This window comes from Falco rusticolus, chromosome 12 (genome assembly GCF_015220075.1).
Source record: "Falco rusticolus isolate bFalRus1 chromosome 12, bFalRus1.pri, whole genome shotgun sequence".
Lineage (NCBI taxonomy): Eukaryota > Metazoa > Chordata > Aves > Falconiformes > Falconidae > Falco > Falco rusticolus.
The window spans coordinates 27,824,399-27,842,994 of NC_051198.1; the positions used below are offsets into that span (position 1 = coordinate 27,824,399).

Below are 18,596 nucleotides of genomic sequence, written 5' to 3' on the forward strand. Positions count from 1 at the left end.
AGATTGCGCAAAACTATTTACACGACTGTAATGAGGGCTGCATCGGACATATGAAAGCCTTGTTCGAAGGCTCTTTCCTGAGAGAGTTTTCCCCTAGATTGTTCTGGGGGAACATGCCGCTAGTAAAAGGCAGAGGACAACCTCTTATCTCAGCCCCAGAAGGCAACGGTGCAAACTAATCAGGCAAACAATATACAACAGCGACAATGGAAAAATGCCTTCTTGCAGGAGCTGGGACAAACAGACAGTGTAGTCCTGGCTGCTCTGAGCTACTGGGTTCAGCTGCAGGCCCACAGATAAATTATCCTCATTTGCTCCGTTCTAAAGGCACAGGAGGGAGCCTTCCAGAAAGCCCAAGTAATCTCTTCCTCGTGCTTGGAGAACCGGCCCCTGTTTCAGTAATGCTTTGCAGACAGGCGGGGAAGAGCCAGCGGCCCCGACTTGCAGTTTGGATGCTTGTCGGGGGTGAACTCACGGCACAGGAATCCGTGCTGGGAACTGCTGACATGTTTAAATGGCAAGGAAGAAGCCAGACAAAGATGTTAGTGTCTAAAGCACGGAAATTACATCAAGTTACCCCTGTGCCACACACCAGCCTCGCTGGGGAGCGGGGACACATCGCATGGAGATGCAGGGGCTGCCCACGTGTTGCCCACCGTGGGTGGGAAGGGGAAGGAGAAAGGTCCTTCCCCACCTGTCGTTCCGAAGAGCAGCAGGGTGGCCCTTCCCTGGATGACTGCCCATGGCCGGCAGTGTCCTGGCGTGCCCTGGCACTGGTACAGCAGCGCAGGAGTTTGGCAAGCAGCTGCCCAAGCACGGGGTGACACCGGGCATCCCCTTCGCCCAGGCTCCTCTGTGCCATGGGTTTGCTCTGCCGCTCGGCTTGCTTGCTTTGGCAGGGGGGTCGGGCAGTTCCCTACCTGACATGAGGATGAATGTTTTTATTTCCAAACAGAGTGCCAGAACTTGTGTGCTTTAGCTGTTCTTTGTTCTCCTTTTGGCAGAGAGCAGGAGGGAAGAGGGGGGGTGGGTGTCCCCTCCTTTTGTTTTTAAAATAGTAACATCCAAGTCCTAGCTGATGTCATGAAAAAAAGGGGGAAGAAAAAGTCTCCGAGGGAGTTTGGACTCCAGATGAGTGTGACCCACGTCCTCTAAAGCAAGTAGGAGAAGTCCTCCCCCCACTTACGGCACAGCATCATAAGTCACTCAGTCCCAGGAAACACGCCAAGGCAACGCGCCTTCCCAAGCCAAGATTTTGTTTTTCGGTGGTTAGAGCTTTATGGCTAAAACCTTGAGGTACTTCAAAGCACAGGCAGAATGAAGGCAAGCGGCCCCCAAAGCAGGGCAAGCCACCCCGGCTTCCCCCTGCTCTGGCACTGCCCCCGGCGCAGGGTAACGGCCCTGAGTCCTCCAGAGACACGAAACACCACAGCAAGCCTTCTGCTGAGCTGCACAAGACAGAAAGCTGGTCACTGAGCACACCTGCACGAGGAACAGGCAGCACGTCCCCATCCCCTTAGGGAAACTCTTTCATCCAGGCACCACCTGGGTTCAGGCACACCTTTGGCCAGGCATTGCCAACCCACATTTTAAGGACATGTTTTAAGGACTTGTTTAATGGAGAGGTTTTAGGCGGCTTCATCCATCTCAAGTCACCCTCAACGTACTGGAAATAGCGAGGCAAGTTGCTGCCACCACAGGGATCACCAGCAATTCTGTTTCATGCAGCCCCTTCCCCACCAGCTTCATGGGGGCGCTTGCAGGAGAGAGGAGAGACCATCCCATCTGCAGTTCCTTCAGGAGTTGTTGGATTTTTGTTTTATGCCTGAGCCCCTCCCATCGTTAGGAGGAAAAGTTTGCTGCATCAAAAGGGAGCTCTCCCATGCCCTCAGCCCATCGGGTGTTACTGCCCAGCTCATTTTGCAGAGCAGCCTGCTGGAACCAACTTTTTGGGTGGTGTACCTATCTATACAAAGTACCCTGTTGCTCTGCTGTGGGAGTGCTCAAAAGGCGGTGAGTTTTGCAAGGGGCAGCTCCCCTAGTAAACCAGGAGCTGCAAGACTTCACCTGCCGGCTCTCTGGGGCTGCCAACCTGCTGCAGAGGAGAGAGGGAGGCTGGAGCATGGAGGAGCAACACTGGTCGATGCCCCCAGCGATCCTGCCACCCCCGTTGCCTGAAGATAAAATTCTCCCCAGGAAAGGAATTGCTCCAAAAGGTCATCCTTTGTACTTTTCCCTACAGCTTCAAGAGAGATGTTACGTGGCTGTGACCCATCGGTAGGGTCCTTCACAGCCACTGGGGATGGCTGAGAGCTTCCAGCAAGAGAGCTGCATTTATTCAAACACCAGCATGCGTTCAGACATTTCAAAGCTGACGGCTTGGCATCCCAGTTGTGCCAACCCCTGTGTCGGGCTTCTGCAGCTGGCCACGGAAAACAAGAGCCACGAGGCTGACACCACTCCAGTCTGACTCCCCGGCCACGCGCAGGGAATAGCCCCTCTGCACTTGGCTGGCTGCTGCCTCCCGCCCTGCCCGGCACTAGGAATATCAAAGGGAGTATTACAGCTATTTACAGGAAAGAAATCTTTAACCCAGCCTGTCAGGAACCGTAAGGGCATTGCCTCCAGGCTCCTCTGAAACTTTGGCTTTGTATTTTAAGAAGTTATTTAGTCCAGGAGCACAGGCACAGCTGTAAAGCACATGGAAGAGTTACCTGCAACTGCTCCCCAGCCTCAGACTAAAGGATTTTTCACCATACTGGAAAAAATAGCTTTTCAGGTGGCGTTACCAAGTGATGCTGGTGAAGGGCAGATACGTGCTCTTCTCATTTGCCTGCAAGGAAGTGAGCACGCAGATTGTCACGATGAAAGCTGAGCATGCTTTCAACTTTTTTGCATGATCAAAGCCAGTGCCTGCTTGTGGCACCCTGGCACCCTGCTCTCCCCCACAACCCAGCTCTGTGGTTGCTTTCCCCCCCAGAAAACTCACGAAGCCGTGCTGACCCACTGTGCCCTTGCACGCACAGCAACAGCACGTAGCCTGAATAAGCAGGGAATACACATGAGGTGCCTGATGCAACTCAACACTTTTGATTTAAAACCTGTTTCAGCATCAGCAAATGCCAACTGATTAGCTGTTAGGTAGCAAAATATTTAGCAACTCTGAAAATATATTTAGTGAGGAGCAGCACTGTTTTCTCTAATTGTGGGTCACTTGGAAATGAAGCTGAGCAACTGTCAGAACCAGCTCTAAAAATGAACTTTCAAGGATTTCTGCAGCACTCTGCTTCTGCCTCTGCCCTCTTACTGCTTTTGCTCACCACGGAGCGTGGTGCCCCCAGCCAGGAGTGGGATATGGGCCAGAGGAGTTAAGCCCTCCCAGCGACCACCCACAACTGGTTAGTGGGAGAGGAGTGCTGGGAAAACAATTTTATCTGTTGCATGTTTAACTTAACTTATCTGAAGCTTAAAGCAAACTCTAGGGTTTCCCCATCTGTCAATAGAGCTTCATATGGAAAGAACAACATAGGAGAACTTGGTGCCAACCCAGAAGGTCAGAGGATATATTGTGTTTAATTAGATTAAACAAAAAGTGACTGATGAGCGCTCACTGTACATTTTCCCTACAGCACATGGCATTCCTTTCAAGTCTGCCTTGGAGATGTGCCTTTCTGGGACTGCCTGCTGCCTCCCTTTCCCAGCATGGACGCTGGTGGAATGTGACCGGTGTTACTCCCCGTGCAGGGAGCCAGTGGGGTGCTCTTCCCTTTCCATGCATTCAGCCAGAGAGATATGCAGTAACTGATTTAATTTGCTGAAATTATGGTTTCCTATGGTTTTATGGGACCAAAAATTCCTGGAAATAGTGGGACCTGGACCTGTATTTCAGTGCTTTTTATTAAGTAGAGCGCGCACTGTTAGAGGCAAGATTACACAGTTGGGGCAGGGGATGGGAAAGAGTGGGAGCAATATTAAAGTAACAATTTTCCTGGTTCTGAAAAGAACTTGAGCCCCTTTCTCCCAGGAAGATCCCGAAATAGCCTAAGATCAGAAGAGATGGAGGAAAACTGTGAGGTGTCACCGACGTCCGCCCGCTTCCTGACTGCAGTAGGGTGGCTGCAGCCAAGGGGTTTGCGTAAGTGCCACCCTGGCTTTCCCCTCACTTCGGAGAAAGCCCCGCTCCTGTAGCACGCCGACATCCAACCACCCTGGGCGCTCCTTGCAGAACTGAAACACCCGGCTGCCCGGGCAGCCCCACCGGCACATCCCCGGCTGCCCACCCCTCGCCAAGCGCAGCGGCTCAGGACCAGCACCGCGCCAGCATTGCCCCGCGCCCAGCACCCTCGCTCGCTCCTGGGGTGCCAGGGTGACTCCCCAGACCGCCTCCCATGGGGCTAGCGTGGGTGGGAGGTGCAGCGGGCTGCTCCGCTCTGTGCTTTCACTTCCAGCTCTTCCAAAAGGAGAAGTGCGGCCGTGCTGCCAGGGCCCCCGCGGGAAGGGGCTTTTGGCACAGCTCAGAAGGGCTCCGGGAATTTTTGCTCACAAGTAGGAGGGTCGCGGAGTCACTCCTCATGTCCACAGCCTTGCTGTTTAAAAAACAATGTGGCGAGCAGTTGAGCAGGGCAGACGTTGCGCCGGAGAGCTCTCTCCTTTAATAACTAAATAAGCAGGGGGAGCGTTGGCCCACAGAGTTCACTCCATGTCAGCCTGCTCCGCGGCCTTGCACACGCAGCCAAGGAAAAAGAGGCCATTTAGTTTTCCATGTTTAAAAGAATGAATGTGTTTTCTTTTGGTCTTTAAAAAGTAGTTAAGGTTTCCCTAGTGATGATTGTTTCCCTTGACTGGGAAAAACCTTGTCACTCCAGCCGCGGCAAGGAGGCCAGCTTTGTTCATTGTGCTGGGCGCCGAGGGCAGCGCGGCAGAGCTGGCTGGTACCACGGAATGCCTCCTCCCGCCGCATCCTGGCATGTGGGCAACCAAAATGCAGGATCCCGGCAGAAAAATCCCCCATGACATGCTCTGGAGCGCAATCACTAACGTGCTGCAGAGCTGGGGTTATGCTCTGCTCAGCTTCGCCATCTCTCAGCCCCTTGAACCTCTGCCTCCACCCAGGCGGCAATAAGAAGAGCTCAGTGACTGCCTCAGCGTGCACCAGGCTGTGACCACTGACCCTAATGCTGGCAGCTAGTGACAGGCCATATTTTACATCATCTTCCTCCTATGCAAAGTCCCCTTGCCGACGCATTTGCTTCTGTACTGCACAACGGCTAAATAGCCTTGTTTTGGCCAGAGGAGCAGCTTGTGATAGGAAGGCTTTGGATCAGAGGGCATTACTTGGTTTGGTCACACAAGGCATTTAATAAAAATTTCAGCAGCTCCCCAAAACCTGGTAGCAGCAATGCCACTCAGGCTCCCGTGGCTGTTGTTGAGAAAAGATAAAGTGAGGCCGAACAGCTGACTTTACTCAAGTTAATATAAGGAAATAGTCTGATGACTGAAAGGCGCTTCTGAGTGCCTAGCAATTCTAGCCCAAACCCCCAAGGCCCATTAGATAAATCGTTTTGATGGCTGGGGTGTAGAAGCTTCTGCCATTTTCCAAGGTCTCCATCTCATTTAGACAGACAGAAAAAAAAATACACTAATATGTGCATTATTTCTTTTAATTCAGATGCTTTGTTTTTCAGAACAGCCTCATTTTAGCCAGCAAGGATTTTGCCTCTTGCAGGAGAGAAGCCACTCCCCTCTGGTGTTGTGGGGAATGCCCTTTTCTCCAGTGGGACCAGGGAGCAGCTCCGCCAATACCAAAGATGTGGGGTAGAGGGTCACAGAGATAAAGCTACTGCCTTCTCTGCCGTCTGCAAGAGATCAGCATGTGCGATAGAGAGGCCTCGGTAAAAACGCCTGAAAGCCAGGAACATCTGCTGGGATCATCGAAAAAATATTCCAGTGTATTGGAAAAAAAACCAGGAGCTTGCTGCAGGCTCCTTCTTCCTGCCTGTGATGGAGGCGAGGAGAACTGGAAGTGGTGAAGGCAGATGAGCGAGCAGCAGTCCTGCGGCTTGACCTCCCCTCTCACAATGAAAGGAAACGGAGTGGCTGTGGGAGCCAGCTGCACAGAAGTCACCCAGCGCGGAGAAGGACATTGGCAATGTCCTCACCCCCAAAGCACAAGCAGAGCGCAGCAGCGGCGTGGGATCCACGTCAGAGCCATGCTCAGGGTTAATCGCTGCGGAGGGGAGAGGCAGCGTTACACCTCCCGGTCCAACCTGGCAAAGAAGGAAAGAAGCTGAAAAAGCCCAAGTGAGCGCAAAGGCAATGCCTGCGCTGGAGCTCAGAGTAACCGAGCCTCAAAGCTGTGGTTGCCTCCATGAGGCATTTCTTCTTCCTGATGCAGAGCCTTTACTGCAGTAAAGCTGAAAACCTCCTAATGCAGATCAGCCACAACCGACTTTCCCGTAAAGCTGGTTGAATTACTAACTGCCAGCACTAGACATGTTCAGCCTACTTTCCTGAGCGGGAACTGATCCAGATCTCTGGAATTGCATTTGTTATTCATTAAGTACATACAAATAAGGTTTGTTAAGCAATTTTCAGCTTGGAGAAGGTAAAGTGAGTAATTCAGAAACAGCTAATCGCTTTTGGTGGACTGCTACTTAAGCCATACAGTGCTTCTTCCTCAACAACTGGCTTTTAAAAGCCAGCAGGTTATAAAAACACTTGCTGGTAGCCAAAAGCGGGCCTCGGTGAACTGATTTGTGAGGAGAGTGCCGGAGCGCTGCAGCCCATCTGTGCAACACACTGGTGCACAGGGCTGTAGGCAGCCAGATCAGGCATCCAGCTGAGAAACGCTATGTGCTGTCCAAGGATCTGACCCCATATCAGGGAACTTGTCATCAGCTTTGATGGAAACTGCTCCATTTCCATCTGGAGACTTGCGTTTGATCCCTTTCCCAGTTCCAGAGTATTCACCACCGTCTTTCTGGTCCAGCACGTCATTTCTGCTCCTTGGCTCCTCCAGCACAAGTTGGGGATGTGGGCTCCCGAGCCTGTGCTGGCTCTAGCGCTTCTCCTTCTTGTGCTGCTGTTGAGGAAGGACCCCCTCCAGCCTTCCCAACGCTGCTCCTGCAAATGCCAAACTGCTGCTAGCTCCTACATGCCCTCTGAAACCAGAAGATGTGCCCTTCTTGACACCAAACAACTGCACCAGTCTCTGGTCACTTGATTTGAAGCCCAGCTCAGCAGCCTGAATGCCAGAGATGCAGTTTAGGATAGGGCAGAGATGCCAAGACCCCCGACAGAGCACCCCGCTGGGCAGCGGCTTGGTAGGGCGCAGCCTTCCTGCAAGACACAACCTTCACACAAGAGCCGTGCTCTTACATGCCGGGAAGGTGAGACGGGAGCTGTAGGCTTTGCCAGGTCCTCCTGAGAGATGTTCTGCACCCCTGGGTCCTTTGGGAAGGGGGGTCCCTGCCACAGGGCATGGTGGGAAGCAACACAGGTGCTCAGACCAGCAGGAGATAGTAAAGTCCCAGTTATTTCCAGTGTGGCTTATTTAGACTGGTAGATAGAGGTGCTCACAGGACCCAGGATGCTGCACACCCTCTTCTACAATTTGAAGGCAAATCTTTAGGGATTTAAACCAGGACACTACGTTTACAGTCTGCTTCGAGGCATTTTGGGTCACAGACACCAAACGCAGAAGTAATGTCAATGAGTGAAACAAAGCAGCTTCTAGTACTTGGGGTTTTGAGTCTGATTTCTTTCTCTCTGCTTCAGGAGGCAACCCAGAAATCTTGGGACTGCACTAGTCTGCTCTCCAACATGGGCCATGACGTGAGCTGAAATGCCCTGAGCTCCAGCCCCCAAAGAAGGGCTGGATGCAGGCAGATTTCCTCCCCCCTTGAGGCTCACGGCAGGCACTTGCTATGGTGTGATGCTACATCACTCATCTGTTCAGCCTGACTTATTACCAGGCCGGGTGGACATGGGCCAGACAGCGCAGCCACTGACTTCCAGTGCTGTTGTAGCCATCTGAAGTGTCTTCTCTGGCATTAGCACAGAGGCCATCGATACGGATGCTGTAAATATAACACCCTCGGAACAAAATGCCTACAAGGCACTGACGATGCAATAGCAAGGTTATGCAAAAGCAATGCCAAGTCATGCAATGTGAAGCAATCTGCAGGAGAAAGCTGAATGAGGAAGGTCTGGCTTTCAGACTTGAGCTTTCCTGTAGCTGAAACCCCCAGCAGCTCACGCTGGTCTTGGACACAGAAAACATTTCCATCGCTGTTCCCCTGCTCTGCCCACTCATGGAGTTAGCTTACCGCTCTTCTGCTATTTGACCATAACTGAACTTCACTTTGTGGAATATGTGAGTGAGAAATGCATCTCTTCCATGAGCAAGTGAAATGTTCGGATGTGTATTAAGTGCCTTTGGCTGGAGTGGGAAGGCAGAGATGGAAGGGAAGAAAAAAAAGGCCAGGCTATGGTTGTGGTAATTTGTTTAGAATAGAAAATTTTTAAAATTAGTCATAAGCCCTGAACATACCCACATCTACTGGGTATATCAAGTGTAAAAAAGCTGATTTAGAAGAGCAGTTATAAGTTTCATAAACATGACTAAACTCTAAAGCTGAATGTTCAACAGGCGTGACCTTTTAATTCCCCTTTAAATCAGTTTAGCGCTTGCATTTGTGTTTTGAGTCCCGCATGTTTGGATAGCACTTTGATGATTTAAAGTACTGGAGTTTTATTGTCTCTCCTGCTTCGGATCTGGGACCACAGATCCTCTGCTAAGTGGCTGGAAGAGTTTCTGTTTGCACAGCAGCCACTGGGAGCACCAGCCTGCCTCAGCCGCAGCTCCCGGCACCCCCAACATGGGATGGGCCCCTTTTCCTAGGCAGCTCCTAAATATAATCAGCCATCAGGAGAAATTCCTCCAAGAGACGAAATGCAGTTTGATACTCCTGGTTTCAGATCCTTACAGAAGGAGCAGATCAGAAGGACAGCGGCTTTAGGAAACCTCTTTGCCCAGAGAGCAGCACTGCAAGCAGCCAGCATGCCGCAGGTGCATGCCGGGGCAGCACACACCTCCCTTGCCGCAGCTGCAGACCTGCTGCATATGCACTGTGCGGTGCCCAGGGTGACTTCACACAGCAGCCAAGGGGCTTCTCTTGAGCAGGAGGCCTGGCTCTGTGTCCCACAGGCTCTGGTCTTAAGACAGCACTGACCCCAAGTGCTACTGAAAACAACAGTAGTCTCAACCTGAATGCGGAGAGAGGCTTGTTACAGCCACTGGTCACCTGCAGACCAGTCTCCCCTTGTGCTGCAAGGTGATGCACCAGCAAGGGCAGTGCAGGTCAGCTTTTACAGCTCTCAGCATTGGTTACTACAGGCACCAGGGCTTGTGGGCAGATACGGTGCTTCTTTCCACACAAATGAGACAGACATAAGCTCACTTGCCACAGACTGCTGCTGAGACCACCTCACGGGCACCCCGGAGACTTTCTCCTTCAGTAACTTTCCACTTCACTGCCCCGAACAGGTATAGGAAGCACAAACCTTGCACTTCAGGAGAAGCTGCTCGCAAAGACTCCTTCCTTGCCGTACACACCAACTAGAGGCTGAGCTGAAGCCAGGGGCTCCCAGGATCATGGCAAGGCCAAGCAAACTACAGGGTTTCAAACACTTTCCAACACAGAGCATCTCATGCTCAGCTGCTCACTCCTGATTCCCTGCACAGCAGCATCAGGCTGTGAACAGAGTGTATGCCCATCGACTCCAACCACATTATCCCACTCCCTGTCCCTGCAGACCCAGAGCCTGCTGCGGCCAGGCTCCCTCAGGCAGGGTGCCTGCCACCGCCGCACCCAGGAGCGGGCTCACCCAGCCCGGCGAGGACATGGGGTGGCACAAGCTCGGCAGAGCAAGAGCACTGGCTGTGCACGGCTGCTGTGCCTTGCAGGTATGAGTGACCTTGGAGAACAGGGCAGGAGGAGGAATTCACGTTAACAGCACACTTCTGCTGCCCCCCAGCCCGCCGCAGTGTAAGGTCTGACAGCGAGCAGACCTCAGCACATCACCAGCAGTAATCTTATCCTCGGCTTCATTTTCAGAGTTAAAGCCCTACGCATGCCCCTTAGCCATTTTAGTTATGAGTCATCGAAAAATGCCAACTTTAGCAATGCTCAGCTTCTGCAGGGTACATACCTCTGCCGCCAAAGCAAACGTCCTGCCACGCCTGCCTGGTTCGAGAGCATCCGACGAGTGTGCTGGTGCCGGCTGGGCAGCCCTGCACTGGGGCAGTGGGGGAAGAAGCCGTCACAGCATCAGGCAAGGAGGTTTCTTGCTAGTGGTGACCCACGGGGGTTTCCTATGCAGCTTCTTTTATGCTGCCTTTGAAGCTTGCGCGCAGAGCCTGAGAGCCCCGCTGCACCCCGGCACGCCCCTGAGCCCTTAGGGAAAGGGACGGCATCCTCGGCGAGAATTACCCAACCCTATATCCTGGTGCGGCACGCGGGGTTGGATTTTCCAACCCAACCGTGCGCTGACATGCAGGGGTGGGGCAGCAGAAGAAAAAGAGGATTTCAGCTGTTAACTCCTAAGAAATTGAGGAAAAAGCATGCTCTGCTTCTTTATAAACAGCCCCTGTCTCCCAGGAGCTGGTGCATGCAATGCTGCAGAGGTGCCAGCTGGGGGGCTGATGGGTTTTTGGTGGAAAAAGGAATGTAGAGGCCAGCAAAGCAATCTGCTGCTTCGGCACATGTTTACAGCCTTCCACAGGGTGCTGGGGAGGAAGAGGTTTCTCTAACCCCAAAGGGAAATGCTCGTCTTAAACAGGAAAATGGAACTTTCTTTTGAGCAGTAATAATGGAAAATCGCCTCTGTAATGGCTGTGTTGAACCCCTGGGCATGCAGCGGGGGGAAGGGATGCCTGGGGAGAAACACCTTGCCTTGCTGTAGGCTCACTTGGGACCCTAGGTAACCCTGGGGGGGCTGATGCTGGCACAGGCACGAAGGGGAGGATGCTCGGGCTTGGGGGCAGGGGGAATCTGCTCAGCCAGGGCAATGGCAGAGACAGAGCACCCTAAGGAAACCTCCCCAAACGCTGGCATCCCCCTCCCTAAAGGCAGGAACAGAGGGTCCGAGTACCACAGCAATGCTGGTAACACACTGGGCGCACACAGCTGCATACACACAAGGGTGACCCAGGCAGTTCAGGTTCATCATTTATAAGGAGAGATCTGATTGCTTCTATTTCTGTTTTGGTTTTGGTTGTTGGGGTTTTTAAGTGAAATTGTTTCTAAACTAACTATTTCTCTTGAAAGAGGCTATTTTTAAGGTGAGCAGCATGACACGATGTTTATGGACATAACCTCAGTGCCAGCCCCCAGGTACTGATTTAGCCAGGAGGAGCTCCTCGCTGATGAGCTGCAAAAGACTGCAATGTCCTTTGAAGAAGCAGAGATCACGAGTTTTGTATTAAAATCCAGATAGCCTTTCTTGGAACTGCGCTGTTATGGTTGAAGGGGATGCTCAAGCCAAAAAAGGACAAGAAGATGAAGGGTAGTTATATCTAGCCATATAATCGCGAGGACACTGGCAGAAGGGATACAATGAACCCATTATAAACATGGGTGTAGCAAAGGCAGAGTTTAGCTCATTGTGTCTCAGCGTTTCTAAATATATTTTGTCTTGGGGGAAGAGCAAGGGAGAAGAGAAATGAATGTAGGGAAGACGCCTGGTTCTCCAAATGACTGGGGTTTTCAGCAAGGCACGAGCCCACGATCTCCGAGGCTGTGTCTGTGGGCAGCAGCTGGTTGCTGAAGTCCTCCTGCTGCAGGCGACTATGTTTAGCTCCTCTTAGAGGGTGAGGGAAGCAGAAGAGGAGGTAGGAAAACTTAGTCATCTTCTTCCCTCAGACATTTTGCTGTTCATTTACTTCAGCAGCACATGAAGCGCTTAGTCACTTGGTCTCCGACAGGCTTTTTCTAATTTTGTTTTTCCAAATCAAAATAAAAAGAGAAAAAGGAGGTTCCTTCCCAAATTAAGCACCTAGTGGAGGAGGCTCAGGGAGTGAGCAGTGACCGGCCAGGACCTCACCCCACAGCTCAGCCGGCTGCTGCAGACACCCAGGAGAGCGTTTGCAGAGCACAGGAGGAGAGAGGGCAGGCACTGCCACTTCCTCTCACTCAGTGACAGCTCGACGAGCTGCTTCAGCAAGGCAAGGTGCAAAGCATCCCCTGCTGCCTCCGGAGCTGAGATCTGCTTCATGCTCCCCTACAGGCAGTTGTTACCTGCCCTCGCAGTAACATCATTTGCAGTGTTATAACACACTGCTCACACTCCAAGCGTTTCCTTGCAGCAAGGCAAGGGGAACCTTACCATCTAAACCACATGTTCAGCTTGGATGTCCTCCATCCTCAGCAATTCCTTCGGGGCCGATTCTAGTAAGCCAGCAACCATCACTCTCACATTAGAGTCCTCAAGGTTAGAAACTTTTGCTGAAACTGGCTTGCTCCCACAGTGCCATAGGAAAACTCAGGACAGCTGGTGCCCTTCCAGACTCCTGTCACCCTCAGGAGAGCACAGGGCCCTTGGCATCATCCCTTCCTACAGGGAGTGCCTGCCCCTTTGCCTGTGAAATGCAGGCACCAGCACATGTACCTGGACCAAGATGCATGCTGCTGCCAACATGCTTCCTCAAAAGGGAGAGTACGAACGACAGCAAGAAACAAAGAGCCTCTGAATGCAAGCACAAACGAGAGCCAGGCATTTGGTTTCTCTCCTCCACACAGCATCTCAAAGGGTCTGAGGACAAGGTGTCAATCCCCCAGACCCATCTTCCCCCAGCAGAGAGCAACCCGGCCGGTGTGGCAGTAACCCAGTGCATTTTTACAATTGACTCGGGATGGGGTTTTTGGAGGGCTCCAGAAGGCACCCAGATGGCTCACGGCTTCCTGTTACTTCAGCTTTACGACAAAGCAACATAAATAGGTCTTCATTCTTTGTTGGCTTTTGGTGCCGCACAGCAAAACATGCATTGTTAACCTAAAAATAGGAAATGCTGTGGCAGCTTTGAAGAAATTCAGTGTTTTTCCTGTACTGATACAAACATAGTGGCCGAGTGCCAAATGCCTCTGTCCCGCTTTGAAGACCGATGAAATTCTTTGCAACACTCATAAATTACTGCTTTGTTAGCACCCGCAAGCTCCAGCGACACCAGCAAACCCTGGTATTTCCCTCTTCTCCCTCATAAGGGAGGGGAAGATGCTTATGCTACATTTCAACCCCATGCAGATGGACAGTCCCGCACGCCTATCACCGAGCTGAGCGCAGGCGGAGGTTGCCAGGACACCCGCTGACGCACAGCCGGGCCCCACTTCTCTATTTTTCCATTACACGGTGTTGAAGCTTGCAGAGCAGGAGGTAGCTTTCTTGAGCAAGCTATTGAGAGATCTGCGAGAGACGGCAGGATCCTGCAGGGCATGCTGTGTGCTACTTAGACGACGTTTAAATAAAGGAGTGTACGACAGAGCCAGGAATCTGCCTTGTTCAGCGTAAACATGTGCATGTTTTCAGACCTGGCTTGAAAAAAAGGGCACACCTACTACTACACTTCTCAGAGCGTGAGTATAGAAAAGCCGAGGTCCCAAGCAGAGCAAGGTGTGGGTGGAAAACCAAAAATTCCTGGTGTCTTTCCCAGGGGAGCATAGCAGTGACTCCCGGGGGAGGATGCGCTGGCACAGTCCTCCCTCCAGCGTTACATGCTGTACCCGGACATGCTGGGAGCAGGGCAATGTGACTGCACCGGCACTGCCAGTTCCTTTACTGGGGTCCCACCCGCAGGGATGCCCATCCCCCCCACTGCTGTGCCATGGCTTCCAGTGCAGTTTAAGGGGGCTTAGCCAGCCCTGCGCACGTTCAGGGCAGACCTGCGCTCGCAGCGTGGACGGAGAGCAGCAAGCAGCGCCTATCCAGCCCCAGCCTGAGCAGAAGTATGACCCCCCCATCCCAAGAGCAGCCATTTGCCATAAGGTCTTCTCCCAGCCCTGCACTTTGGTGGCTCTAAGTATCAGGTCTCTCCAGATGTTCATCTTAGTTCATGGACTGATTTTAATCCACCCCCAGCAACGAGGCTCCTCTCCCACTGCTAGGTGCTGGCAGCCATGGGGATGGTCCCTCAAGCAGCAGCTCAGGACAGCAGCCTGCCCAGCTTCTGCAGAAAGCCAGCACTATGTGACACCTCTGATCACAGCCTGTGTCTCCCATGGCAGCTCAAAGCTGCAGGCCAGACTTGTGAGCTATTAAAAGCCACCAGACACAGCAATTTATGCAGTTTTTAACATCTCCAGAGCCTCAGAGATGGGCAACTGGGGATCATCAAGACAGTTTTTGGGCATATGCATTCCAAGTACAACTTGAACGTTTTGGAGGATAGAGGATGCTCCCTAGAAGTCCAGCTAACTGTTAGACTGCTTTACACATCTCCTTATGGTGTAATTTCATCGTCACAATTCAGGATTAACATTTATAGGGTTAATGTTTCCTCTTTGGTTCAGTTATTGCACTGTGTCCGCAACTGTATTTGTGCCTCCCTGCTGTGGGCAGAAGTAGAAATCTCAGCATCTTGTTCCCATGCAGGCATCTCCTGCCCTGCAGGGTTAATCCTGCTACGATTTCATGGTACCGTGCAAGTACCGAGAGGCTGCAGCTGCTACTGCAAAGCTGCCCCACTTAACAGCACGCTGCCTTGCAGCACGGCAATCCTGTCCTCAGTCAGGGACTGGCAGACAGGCGTAGAACTAAAGTATTAGTTCAGTGGTACCAAATCATGGCTTATAAAACCTTCCCTTCCTGAAGGAAAAAAACCAACCAAACAAAACAAACAAAAAAACCCCAAGAAAACAACAAACCAGGCATTTCCGAGCTCTCGAGTTGCTCCTGCTGTTGGTTAGGAATGGACAGAAGCTCCCACAAGGCAGTTACACCTACAGGATGATCTCTAGAAGCTCCCCGTACCTCCCTTGGAGGTTTCCTGTCTAAAAAACAAGTCAGTCCAGCTCTCCGCAGAAAAGTGCCGAGACCTCCACAGTCTCTGAGCCGTACCATGATCAACTAGAAATCACAAGTTACCTTTCAGTACTTCAGCTGGGAGCTAGTTGTTTTTTTGGTGACTTTGCCAGGCTCATCCGCTGACTGGTTAGCACAGTTTGGAGCTACTATTTGACCTGTGAAGGGTAAGACCTAATTTTTCACTGCAAAGTGACAACTATGCAATAGCATATGGCTGCCAGGGCCTCTCAGGGATGTAACGTTAGAGGCTCCCTGGCCTTACAAGGAATGAGGAGGAGAGATTTGCAGAAAGTAAGCTGTACTGCTTTGCAAATGTACTCTCCCTGTCCATGGCAAGCTGCTATTAAAAGCAATATTTGCATTTTTTGCTTAAGATCACTTTGGATTCACTGTTCCTTCACCTGCACAAACACCAAGGCTCTCTGCATGACAAACAAGTCAGAAAGCTCCAGGTGAGAAAGTGGCATTCCCAACGCTACAGCTACGGGTATTACTGAAAAGGCTTCACGTGCTCCCTCTTACAGCAGGCAAAGCTCTTCAGCTCTTGGCCACCACAAGACAGAGTCCCAGCGACAGCACCATCAGTGGAGGAGGCTCACACCTCCTTGCCAGTGCTATGCTGGCACTACACTGCTAGGATGCACAGATGACTAGGGACGTGTCCACCAGGGAGGAGGATTCATTTCTCCTGAGCTGGCATCTCCAAGCTGGCCAAGCAAAACTGCGACCAGCACTCTTCCTGTGCATGGGCCCTGCGCCGGGAGCGCAGCTGCCACCCCGGGGTTAGCTATCAACTGTACACCAGCACTTGCAGGGCTCTGCACAGGAGCTATGCAAATATCATGGCTAAATCCTCTCTGTTCCTAATCGCAAATGTAATTGTCTATGCAAAGATGGGGCACCCAGCTAGCGAGCGCCTGGCCCCGTGCCGCAGCCCGCTCACCCCTGGGCAATGGGAAGGCAGGGAACCTCAGCACCCAGCAGCGCCACAAGCATCAGCTGAAGCTCCAGCTCACTAGGGCAGATATAAAACCTCACAAGACCTTAATCTGCGAGGGGTTGCACAGGCAGTGGTACTACAGATGCAGCGTAAGAACCCCAAATCCATAAATAAGTTTTTCTTGGCCAACACAGGCCTATGGAAACAGCAGCACAGGTCTGTCCCTCACGTAGTCATGGGGGGGGACATGGCACAAGCAGATGGAAGGTGTCTTGTTTCATTTAGCTTATAAAAAACTGTAAGCTTTTTAGGGTGTTACAGTCACTTACCCTGGAATGGAAAAGTTTATATGCTGGAAACAGTGTCTCGCTAATGAACTAAGGTGTTTTTAATAGTCAGGGTGTTAGAGGTACTAATAAAAACATGTTGATGAGGTGATTATTTGTGACACCCGCCGACATGCCAGACAACAAAGAACTCACAAGTCAGTGACTGGCACATCCTGGGCAGTGGCCAGATTAGGGGAGGGTGGGAAGGGGAGATTTTCATTTTCTGTAGAGAGATGTAGTTAAAAAAAAAAAAAAGTCATTGAAAGCATCTGGAAAATGAGAAAACAATAGCTACAGCAAAGAGCTAAGTCTCACTAGAAAGATGTAGTCCCATTAAAGGGTTGTTAATTTGAGTTCAAGCAGCTTCAAAGGAAAGAAGCAGAAGTACTCGCAGAACCAAGGATCTGGACAAAATCAGGAGGGATGCTGCAGCCGTGTTTCAGCTGCACAGCAGTCAGTTCTGTGGTTTGGGACTGGCAGCAGAGCTCACCGCATGAGCTCTTGGCTTCAAGCAGAAAGCTTTAGATGCAGGGGGACAGCTAACGCACACACAGGGCACGCTGCTTCGCTCCACAGCACCATCACTTCCTTAGACTGAGAAGAGGACAATATAAAAAGTTACCTATGATGAGGGAAGGTCTCGAGAGCTGGATTTAGTGAGTCAGTCCCAGGTCTTGTTGAGTCTCCCGGTCCCATTGGAAAATATGGGATAAAAAACCCAACCCCACAACCCACCTCTCTCTCAGAGATCCCATTCAGGTCACAGAGGGCCCTTTGCTGCTCCCGTGCTGCGCTTGGGCCATGAGGGGAAGGCTGCTGTTTGGGGGAACCATGCTGCTGCAGCTGGGCACAGGAGAGCAGCTCACGCTTTGAAAGCACAGGGTGAAGTCACCCCTGGATGAGTTCACCTTTGCAGAGCCCTGTTTGAACCACTTTCTGGAGCTACATAACATGCCTGCGCTGAGGTGCGTTGCCCAGCTGCAATTTAACTTTGTAATAGTTTCAAGCCATGTAAATGAAAGACACAGAGGCAACTTGTGCCTTTCAGCCCTGACAGCTGAGCATCCCATGCAAGCCGAGCATCCCACGCTCAGGAACCATTAACACCTGAATAAGGGGAAGGAGGACAAAACCAAATGGAATAAAAAGCCTGAACTGGAAGTATGTCCTAAAGCTCTGGGTTTGAGCTTTGCCCTTTGCGTGGCTGCGGAGAACAGCTGCTGCATCCATTTGCTGCACACTTTCTCAGCTGCACACACTGAGTTGATCCTAAAACTGGGATTACTCAAATTAAAATGGTATTTCAAACCCAAGCAGGGGTGCACCATGCGCTGTGCTACATGCTCTGTGCATACGTGGCCAAAGATATTTCCCTCCCGGACCCACTCCTATCCTGCATACAAAGCGCTTGCTTCCCCCCGTCCTCATTTTCTGCTGGACACCAGGACTCACTCAGCACCTCGCTGTGGCCATCTCTCACAAAGGAGAGTGCCAAGAAAGAGCCAGACACTGCAATCCAGAGCCCTGTGCCCCAGGGCTGCCCTGCATAGCTGGGGCGTGATGCCTACAGCATGCCCGGCAGCCAGCTCCATCCCCGGTCCGCCAGAATTTGCTGTACTATCACTTTGGCACACTCCTTCCTTGGCAGGACAGGCCAGAACTAAACTTTTCCATTGAGACGGGTAAACAAAGACTTTGCTTTTTCCCCTGTAACAAAGTTTAGCTGAGGAAGTCACATGAGCACAGCTGCATCCAGCATGTATACCCAAAACGGCTCAAGCTGTTGGAGCCATATGGGTGTAGGAAACTTGATACAGGAAAAAGTTCTGCCCTGGAAACGCACTTCCACCAGTGCATGGAAGGAAGTGCACCAGAAACATCCCATCCTTCCACATGAAGGCCAAATCTGACCCCTAGCTGAAGTGGATTCCCCAGTACATGTCACGTATCGGGGACAACGACCATTGGAGCCAGCTGCCTACCCTGGCTCTTCCCCTCCACTTCCCACAGCCCCCAAATGCCTCTCCCTGAACTGCTGCCGTGGAAGTCACCCTCAGCAGGACACTGGAACGCAGGTACAGGAACTCTGCCACTGGAGGAGCCTGGCCCCCACAGCCAGCCTGAGGACAGAGGCTACACAATCACCACACGAGATATCTGTGCTCTGGAAGATGGAGAAACAACAAGCCGTTTGCCTTAGAGGCAGCGAGACCACAGGGATTTGCTGATGGTCATTTTCTGCTATTAGA

General features: G+C 51.7%; 1 protein-coding gene across 1 annotated transcript in view; it reads right to left on the bottom strand.

The window, feature by feature from the left end:
* Positions 1-18,596, bottom strand: part of ITPKB (inositol-trisphosphate 3-kinase B) — a 70,539-nt gene that overhangs the window by 16,890 nt on the left and 35,053 nt on the right. The gene's annotated exons all lie outside the window — the stretch shown is intronic.